Here is a 10,375-nt window from a genome sequence, read left to right as displayed (position 1 = left end):
GGCCTTCAAGGAGATGGATTGATACGGTGGCTGCGATGATGGGCTCAAGTATAGCAGGGATTGTGGGGCTGGCACGGGATCGGGCAGTGTTTCGTTCTGCTGTGCATAGGGTTGCTATGAGTCGGAAACGACTCGACGACACTTAACAACAACAACAACAACTAAGGCTGAGAGTGCCCTGCTTAGAGTCTCTGTTGACACTTCCCTCTATCCAGTTCCTTTTTCCTTTCCTCTACCCAATCAGTCTCTAAGACCTATCACATCTACTCCAGGCATAGCTCTGAACCCATCCTTTCTCACCAGCCTCACTGCCACTGCATTGGTTCAACCCCTCATGACTTGCCTGAGTAGTTTCAGGAGCCCTCCAGTCCTGCTCCCACTTCAATAGTCATCATCCTTTCTGCTGCTGAAGTTGGCAATAGCCATGCTGAAGGGGAAGGGGTGTCACATTCTTCTTTATATCAACCCTAGAGATTGGCATTCTTCAGGCCCATTGTGAAGTCTGTTCCATTTCCAGCCAGTTCTGCACATGTGATGTTAGCCAACATGTGAAGTAGGAATTAATAGATTAATCACATCATAGAATCTCAGAGTTGATTTCCTGGTAGAGTTGAGACTTTTGGTATCATTTTATCTAAACTCCTCACTACTACCACCACCCAAAAAAATCGTGGTTCCTCAATGCAGCATCTCAGAATACTGATCATGTACTTTTGACTTTGGAGTCCCTTGGTGGCATAGTTAAGTGCTAAGTGACCAACCAAAAGGCAGGTGGCTTGAATCTACCCATAGGTACCTCAGAAGATAGTCCTGGCAATCTACTTCTGAAAGTTCACAGCCTTAAAAACCCTATGGAGCAGTTCTACTCTGCACATAAGAGTTGCCAGGAGTTGGTATTGGCTCAATGGAAACTGACCAGTTAGATTTTACCTTTATGGTGGAATTTCACCCCATCACAAAGACTTAATTGGATAGGTCTGACATTTTTGTTTGTTTTGGTTTTAAACAGTATTGAAACACCAAAAACCAAACCTACCGCCATCAAATCAAATCTGATTCATAACAACCCTATAGGACAGATAGAACTGTCTGCCCCATAGGATCTCCAAGGTTGTAAATCTTTACAGAAGCAGACACCCTCATCTTTCTCCTGTGGAGCAGCTGGTGGATTTGAACTGCTGACTTTTGGTTAGCAGTCGAATGCCTTAACCACTACACCACATATTGAGAGGACTGAAATCTGCCTCTCTGAATCCCATTTCTGCCCTCCTTTGCTACATACAATAAGTCTTATATTTCTTCCCCACACAGCTCCTCACATGTCTGAGCTCAGCTCTCCTATGACCTTTAAGTCCTCTCAGGCCAAACAGCTGCAGCTCCTTCTTTCAATTCCTGCTTCTGAGTAGCTTTAGATGTTCCTCATCTCATTCTAATACCCTTGGTTCACTTTGTTTCATCAGCATGCCTCCGGAGACCTGTCTAGAGCTGCAAGGAAAACTCCAGGTGCTGTCCTGTAAGTGCAAACTGACAGTGGGCCTCCCTCCTCCCTCCATTCATGCACTGGATTAGCATCCATGCAGCCTCCCACTCCCTTCCTAGTGCAAAAGCCCCTGTTCCTGTGATTCTGACTTATCCGACTCTGGTGATCATTTCTACTGTGACAGCTAGCAGACAACTTCTCTGCAGCAGGAAGTCAGAGGGTCAGGGCCAGAGCTGAGAATATGGTCAGTCAGGACAGATGGAGGACCCGAAAGAAGAGAGAAGCTGCCTCAAGGGAGACTGGCATAAAAAGAACATTTGGACAGATCTTGTCAATTTCATTGAAGCTACACTGCTATGTGGAAAGAACCTGGACTCTGGAGACTGAATCTGGTTCTGCTTCGCACAACTCTGTGACCTTGAGCAAGTAAGTCATTTAACCCTTCTGAGCCTCAGCTCTTCATTAGTAAGATTTAATTAAGAGTGCCTACTTCACAGAATTGTTGGGAACTTTAGGGATAGTGTCCATAAAGCACTTGGTATAGTGTCTGGCATGTAGTAAATACTCAAAGCTAGCATTTATTTATTGAGCACGTGCAAGTGCCAAGCACTACACAGAGCACTTTTCAAACATACATCAGTGCTCACTTCAGCAGCACATATACTAAAATTGGAATGATACAGAGGAGATTAGCATGGCTTCTGCTCAAGGATGACGTACAAATTCATGAAGCGTTCCAGATACTTTAAAAAGAAAAAAATATATACATGTTATGTAATAACCTTGCAACAACCTGATAAGATGGATAATATTCTTTTTATTATTCATATTTTATAGATGTAGAAACTAAGAGGTAAGTAACTGAACCAGGGTCACACAAATAGTAAGTGGTGACACTGGATTCTTAACCAAGGCATTTGACTAACTACAGTAAATTGATGGTCTGTGCTAAATATGGTGCCTTAGAGCATCAACCAAAGGACTATGCCATTGTTTAATGTGCTTTACACACATGTATTTTACACAACTCTCCCCCAAAGAGAGCTGGTATGTTAGGAGAAAGTCCACACAACATACAGCGTACTAGTCTAAGACTCAGTAGGCCTGGGTTTAGTGTCGACTCTCAAGTCCTAGCTTGAAGATCTCAGTGAAAGTATTTCTCCTTTCTGGCTCACAGTTGACTACTTTATGAAATGAGGACAGTTGGACTAAATAAGTTATTTCCAAACCTGGCTGACCTTTGGAACAAATTGTTAAAAATATAAATTCTCATTCTTCCCCTAATATTCAGTGGTTCTGGGATGGGACTGTGGATATCTGTAATTGTTGACAAGCACCCCAGGCAATGTTGATAATCAGCAAAGTTTGCAGGGTTCCGTCTTCTCTCAGAGAAGTTACTCAACAAGGTAAAAAAAAAAAAACCACTGACCATGCTCAAGTACTGTGGTATTTCATGAACAAATTACCCTCTCTCCCAGTGAAGCCCTGACTGAAGAACCCTCTGTCAAAGGATTATTAGCTTTAGACAGATGAGTTATGGTTGCAGCCTCAGCCACATTTCCATTGATTATCACCATCCAGTAGTTAACTGATCACAAAGAGCAGGGCAATAACTTCTGGGGGGAAAAAAATCACATTTCTCCATTACTGGGATATTTCCTAAAGTTCAAATGTCTCCTGGGAAGCTACATCAGTTTTCCAGCCCCACTTTTATAAGATACAGTGCAAAACCTTTAAGCTTCCCATGAGAAACCTGAGTATACTGGCAGAGCTGGTGGTGTGTTGAAGATTTGAATTAACCAGTAACCAGCTCTACCAAGGTCTAAGTGCATGGGCGGAAAATAGCCCCTGAATGATGCAGCATTGTCTGTCACACCCTTTCTTGGTGATATCATAAAGCTTCAGTAAAATTAGGAAGAAGGTGGTCTATAAAGATAATAGCCTGCTCTTCTCTAATCTAAAGGGCTGAATCTGCTCAGTAAGACAGAGCATACTGGCCTTACCAGATACGCAGGACAGTTAAGTGAGCCGACCTCCTCCCTTTATCCTACTTATCCCAACCTCCCAGAGCTAGCCAAAACCAACCTGAGTGCGTTTGGTAACCATTTTAGTATCCCAGGTGACCTTTAGGTCATTAAGTGTCTCAAGAATATTAACCTTTCCACCTCTGGGTGTAATTTAGCTGTCATTTTTCATATACGTGACATATGGAGATATGGAGACGTATATAACCCTAACTACATCTGTATAGAATGTAGAAGTATGTATACCCATGATTTTGTATAACTTTCCGTTTAGTTAATTGTATATAAAGGAAGTTTGAAGGAGCCTTCCTTGAAGCAATCTTGGAGGCACTACCCTCAGCTGTTTCCTTCCTTTGCCAAAGAAATGAAAGTGCCTTTCTGTTCTCCCACCTCAGTCTCTTGTTTATTGGTTACAATGAACCACGCTGAGCAGAGTCTGGAATTTTAACCGACAGCATGAGCACAGCAAAGCCATGACCTGAAGACCACAGAATGACTCCATCCAGAAGGCAGGGATCCAGGTCAGGCCCACTGAGGCAGAAGTGTGTGTGTGTGTTTGTGAGTGTTTGGTGGTAGAGATTATGGGCACATGCCATTGCATTGAAAAGATTGTATCAAATCTGCTTGAAGACTCATCAAATGGGCTGCAATTCCAGAAAGCAAGAAGTGCCCTCTATTCTGTTCCTTTGGGCAGTTCCTTTGTGAGGCCTTTTTCAAGCTTCCAGGAAGAAAGAATACTAGGAAACTCATTTCCTTGCCCCAAATGGACACAAAGATCCTAAGTCCTTATTCAGAGTAAACTATTGAGGAGCAATTTTTTTTTTTTGCAGAATCTGGGATTCAACTAATGGCTGGGTTAAGGAGAAAGGGGCACATAGTGGACCTTCTTGACTAATCTACCCATATTACTATATGTTACTCATGTAGAGTACTTTCAAATACATTTTTCAATTTATACAGATGAACCAACTGAGGCCTAGAAACTCAAATGGCCCACCAAAGATTGCCTAGCTACTAAGTGGCAGAGTTTGGACTAGTGCCCATGTCTCTGGCTCTCCTGGAAATGCTAATAAGGGGCCACAGGGAAGCCCAGAAAACATATAGAGAACCAAATACTTGAGAAAAAAGCAGAAATTGCTGTGAGCCAGCCTCACATAATGAGACCTATGAGAGGAGTTGGGACCTGCTCATTATTTCTGACTTTTCATAATGCTCAGGGATCGTTAGACTGAATTTCACTCTTCAAAGTGCTAGGAAAAACATGATAAATGGAGATTGTAGAGAATGACCAGAAGCCTGGTGGAATGTTATTGTTGTTGCTGAGGAGAAGAAGGAAGTCACTAATCTGAGATAGCTTTGTGTAAAGCTGGAACTCTGATAATACATTTCCTTTACCCCATCATTTTTTGGCATAGAAGGTGAATTTTACTGCTTTGTAGATCCCATGTGCTAGAAGAAACCACAATTTTTATTTGTTGATCACTGAGGTGAAATAGAGCATGGTTAAGATTAGATTCTGGATATCCTAGAATGATCTGAGAGATAATAATGACTACCTCAAATTACTGAACCAGGAGCTAACTAAACTACATGATATTTAATCCTTTCAAAGACCCTGTGAGGTGTGCGTCATTATTCTCAGGCTTAAAGTGTTTGAATAACCGGCTAAAGGCCACTGAGCTTGTAATTGGCAGAGTTTGGGATTGAGCCAAAATGTGTATGACTTCAAAGCCACCCTTTAACCACTATACTTACAATATTTCCTTCAAGGCAAAGTGATGTGGAGATGACCTGACTCATCTCCCCAGTTCCTCTGCCACTAGGACTTGCGTACATTTTTTTTTTTTTTTTCCTGAAATGCCCTCTTCATCTTTCTCTCTGCCTACTCAAACACAAGTCATCCTGCAAGGTCTAGTTCGAGCTCCTCCAGGAAGCCTTGCGTCCCCAATGATCTCTTCTTTCTCTGAACTCTTATTGATAGACATATACAGCATTTCCTGGGACAACTCTAATTTTAGCTAAGTTTTACTTGTCATTTATTAAATGTGTAACTAAATGGAATGTCATTTTTATACCCTTTCAAATAAATACTCATTAGATATTTCATATAAACACACTTTATTTTAATAAATATATCCACAAATTAGGAAAAACTTATTTTATCAGGCTCAGACATTTTAATTGAAATCAGATCAGAATCTTTTCTCTTCACGTAGCCATTCCCCAAACTTTGACCCAGGATCAGAGAGGCAGGGAAGTAGGTATCACTTGTAGCTCCTCTAGAACCAGGAAACAGACTTGCTCCTCTTAGTTGACATTTCCTCTCTGGTCCCCTCCAAGGTCTTTAATTAAACTCCCAACAGGCCAAGCCTCTGGGGTGTGCCTCTTCACCAAATTGATAACAAGTTCATTCCCTAAATAAGTAATGAGATAATAGCTGACTGTTGCCTTTGGCGAAGAATACTGAAAGTACCACGGACGGCCAGAACGAACAAATCTGTCCTGGGAGAAGTGCAGCCAGAATGCTCCTTGGAAGTGATAATGGCCAGACTTCATCTCACCTAACTAGGTCATGTTATCAGAAGGGGCCTTTCCCTGGAGAAGGATATCATGTTTAGTAAAGTAGAGAGTCCATGAAAAAGGGAAAGATTCTCAACAAAATGGACTGACACAGTGGCTGACAATGGGCTCAAGCATAGCAAGGAATGTGAGGATGGTTCAGGAGCAGGCAGTGTTTTGTTCTGTTGTATGTAGGATTGCTATGAGTCAGAGCCAACTCAATGGCACCTGACAACAACAACAGCTAACTGCTACTGAGTGAATTGTGTCCCTCCAAAATATGTGTTTGTCCTGGAAGAAGTGAAGCTGGAATGTTCCTTAGAAGCAAGAATGGCCACACTTCGTCTCACCTATTTTGGTCATATTGTCAGAACAGACCACTCTCTGAAGAAGGATGTCATGCTTGGTAAAGTGGAGGGTCAGCCAAAAAAGGGGAAGGCCCTCAGCAAGATGGATTGACACAGTGGCTACAGAGATAGGCTCAGGTACAGTAGGGATTATGAGGCTGGCACAGAACTGGGTAGTGTTTCATTCTGTTGTACATAAGGTCACTATGAGTTGGAGATGACTCAATGGCACATAAAAACAATAACAAAGTATGTGTTGGAATCCTAATCCTAACCCCTATGTCTAATATCTCAGCTAATGTGATGTAATCTCTTCCATAATGCAATCAAATGTGATGTGATCAATCAGTTGAGATTCTACAAGTACAGGGTAGATCAACACAGCTAAGGCCCTGATTTGGAATTTTAGCCCCCAGAACGGTAGAAAAATAAATCTGTTTTGGAAAGCCATCCATTTGTGACATTTGTGTTACAGCAGCACTAGGAAACTAAGACACTAACCTGGACAGAGTACTGCCTGCAGCAGGCTCTGGAACCAGGCAGAATGGAGTTTGATCCCTGACTAGCTTTTTACCAGTCAGATGGTTTTGAGAAAGGACTTTACCTCTCTGAGCTTGTTAAATAAGGTTATTATATTCCCTGGAGGATCACAGAAAGGATCAGGTAATGATGCTGTTAGGCTCTGTGCTTGGCATCAAATATATACTCAAAAGACAGTGGTGAATATAATTATTAGAAGTGAACTCAATCAAAAGGAGGTGAACAACTTTTTTTAACCCTGAGGCCAATTCAGAAAAAAAAAAAAAAAAAAAAAGCAAATGCTCCTGGTTTTGCATAATAAACCTCCTCATCATTATCTTTCTTTTTCTTCTCTCTTTCGAAGCCTATTAAAAATTATACATTTAACTGTAATTACCTACTCTATGAAATAGATGCATGTTAGTGAGAAAATTAACACTGCTTTTTAGCCTCTAGAGGATTCATGCTCACTTCTGGCTTGTTAAAAAAAGTAGCAGCATGGAGATAGCTTTCTCATGTTTAACCTTGAAATTATGGACCCTGGACCAATCAGAGAGCTAGAAATCACAGGAAAATCTTGTCCTATTGGTTTCTTATCTCTGTGGAGAAAAACCTAATGTCCACTAAGAGATTTTACCATTCTTGTGGATATCAAAGTATCTCATTTCCTTGATAAAGAAACAGATACCACAGTGGTAGATAAACCTCTCTTCAGTTTTACAGTGACAAAGCCAGAAACACACCCTTTCTGCTCTCACACATCCTTTAGTTTAAAGCTCTGGTAGCATTGTGCCTAAAGCATTTGACTGCTAAGCAGAAGGCTGGTGGTTCAAACCCACCAGCCACTCCTTGGAAGGAAAGCTGGGCAATCTACTTCCGTAGTGATACCACCTCAGAAACCCAAAGAAGAGTCACTATGAGTCACATCCGACTCAATGGCAATGAGTTTGAATTAGTTTAAAGGTGTTACTGATACCTCTTGTGCACTAGTATGTGCTGCTTGGAGGTGGAAGGCAGGAGGACACAGGATGCCAGCCCTACAGGAGTCCACAAGATGGAGAGCCAAGACTTAATCACAGACAGTAAGCGAAAACAGCTCAAGAACCCTCTATGATCCAGAGCTAAGTGGGACAGCCCAGGCTCCAAGATCCATGCATTATTGTTGTTAGGTGTTATGAAGTCAATATAGACTCATAGTGACCCCATGTGATAGAGTGGAACTGATCTATGGGGCTTTCATAACTAAAACTTTTGCAGAAGCCAAGTCTTTCTCCTGCGGAGTGGCTGGGTAAGTTTGAACTACCAACCATTTTGTTAACAGTCCAGCATTTTGTTCATTATTATATCTCAAGTTCCTAGAACAGTCTAGCAGAGGCAGTATGTACAATGGTCAATGCAATTAATGGACTCTGGAATCACAGTGGATGGTACTGAATCCTAGTTCACTCAAGGAATAGCTCAGTAACTTTGGGCAAGTTATCAAACCTATGTCTCAATTTTCCAATCAGCCCTGGAGCTCCGTGGCTATGCACTCAGCTGCTAACAAAGGTTGCCAGTTTGAACCCACCGGTGGCTCCACAAGAGAAAGCACCTGGTGATCTGCTCCCATAAAGATGACAGCCTAGGAAACCCTATGGGGGCAGTTCCACTCTGTCTTACAGGGTCACTATTCGTTGGAAATGACTCAACAGCACACAACAACTAAGCATGGATAATACTGTAAACGTGGAATGAGATAATCCATGCTTTAAAAAGAGCCAGCACAGAATAATACTCAATAGGTGTTAGCCGTAATTATTAGAGTAAGTAATCCTATTGTTGGAGAAGAAATTAATACTTGATAAGAATGTACAAAAAGGAACTCTGGTGGCGCAATGCCTAAGGCTAACCAAAAAGTTGCTGGTTCATACCTACCAGTCACTCTGTGGAAGGAAGATGGAGCAATCTACTACTGTAAAGATTTACCACCTCAGAAACCCAATGGGGTTTACTATGAGTAAGGAGCAACTCGATGGCAGTGAGTTTAACCATGTACAGCTCCGTATTTAACATGCCACCTGTTGTTTTGTGCCAATTTGGCTAAGCTGTGGTGCCCAGTGTTTGGTCAAGTATTAGTCTAGCTGTTGCTATGATTTAACATTTAAATCAGTTGACCTTAAACAAAGCAGATTACCCTCCACGCTGTGAGTGAGCCTCATCCAATCAGTTGAAGGGCTTAAGAGCAAAAGGCTGAGATTTCCTGAGGAAGAAGGGTTTTGCCTCAAGACTGTAACACAGGCATCATGCCAGATTTTCTAGTCCACAGCCTAGCCTACTGATTTCAGAGTCAAGATTGCTGACATTTCTAGCCTGTTATCTGTCCTACAGATTCTGAACTTGCCAGGTTCTACAATTCTATGGGCTAATTTCTTAAAATAAGTCTCACAATAGATAGATACATACTGGTTCTCTTTCTCTGGAGAACCCTGAGTAATACATTATCAAATGATATTTAATGAGTAAATGAAATAAAGCAATTAGAACCAAAGAAGGGAGGAATTCTTGCAGGCTGAAGTGATCAGGAAAGATTTCTAAGTGGAGATCAGACCTGAACAAGGTGTTTAAGGAAGTGTAGGAAGTGAACAGAACAAAAAAAGCAGGGAGAAAACTTTCACACTTCTCAGTTTCATTCTCCTGGAATCAAGATTTCTGGGTCCATGGAGTTGGGGTGACCCACCCAGGCCATTTGCCTTTAGGCATCCTTTTGAATTTTGAGCCTTAAAACTAAAAAGTCCCTTTGAGTCAAACTATGGTCTAGATAAACTAGTGTCTTAATAACCTAGTGCTGCTATCACAGAAATATAAGGGGATGGCTTTAACAAGCAGAGATTTATTTTCTCACAGTTTCCAAAAAACCAAACTCACTGCCATTGAGTCAATTCCAACTCATCGGGACCCCTTTTGGGTTTTTGAGGTGGTAAATCTTTACAGAAGTAGATTGTCCCATCTTCCTTTCACTGAGTGGCTGGTGGGTTTGAACCGCCAACCTTCTGGTTAGCAATCAAATGCCTTAGGCACTGCATGGAAGTCCAAATTTAGAGTGTAGGCTCTAGGGTAAGGCTTTCTCTTTCTGGGGGAAGATCCTTGTTTCTTCAGCTTCTGCTTGCTTCCTGCTTCCTTGAAGATCTCCATGTGTCTTGGCCTCTATCATACTCTGTTTCTCCTCTGCTCCCCCACTTGCTCCATTTAGCTCCTCTATATCTCAGAAGAGATTGACTCAAGATACATCCTACAGCTGTAGTCACAGCTTGGTCACAGCCAGCTACCCAGAGGGACTGAGTAGTTGAACCTGTGGGCTTGGGACCATAGTCACAGGGGATATCAAGCTCAACTGGCATAACATACTATACAAAACATTGTTCCACCTCCTACTTTGGCGAGTAGTGACTGGGATCTTAAAAGCTAGC

The 10,375-nt window shown here is 41.9% G+C and overlaps 1 non-coding gene across 1 annotated transcript; it reads left to right on the top strand.

The window, feature by feature from the left end:
- The first annotated feature begins 2,119 nt into the window (after positions 1–2,119).
- On the top strand, positions 2,120–2,226 carry LOC122149584. The gene has a single exon (XR_006163222.1). It is a non-coding gene; the product is annotated as a U6 spliceosomal RNA (small nuclear RNA).
- Positions 2,227–10,375: the final 8,149 nt, after the last annotated feature.

This window comes from Orycteropus afer, unplaced genomic scaffold, assembly GCF_000298275.1.
Source record: "Orycteropus afer afer isolate SDZICR_OR568_19922 unplaced genomic scaffold, OryAfe1.0 scaffold00032, whole genome shotgun sequence".
NCBI classification, from domain to species: domain Eukaryota; kingdom Metazoa; phylum Chordata; class Mammalia; order Tubulidentata; family Orycteropodidae; genus Orycteropus; species Orycteropus afer.
This window is presented reverse-complemented; position numbering and strand designations above follow the sequence as displayed.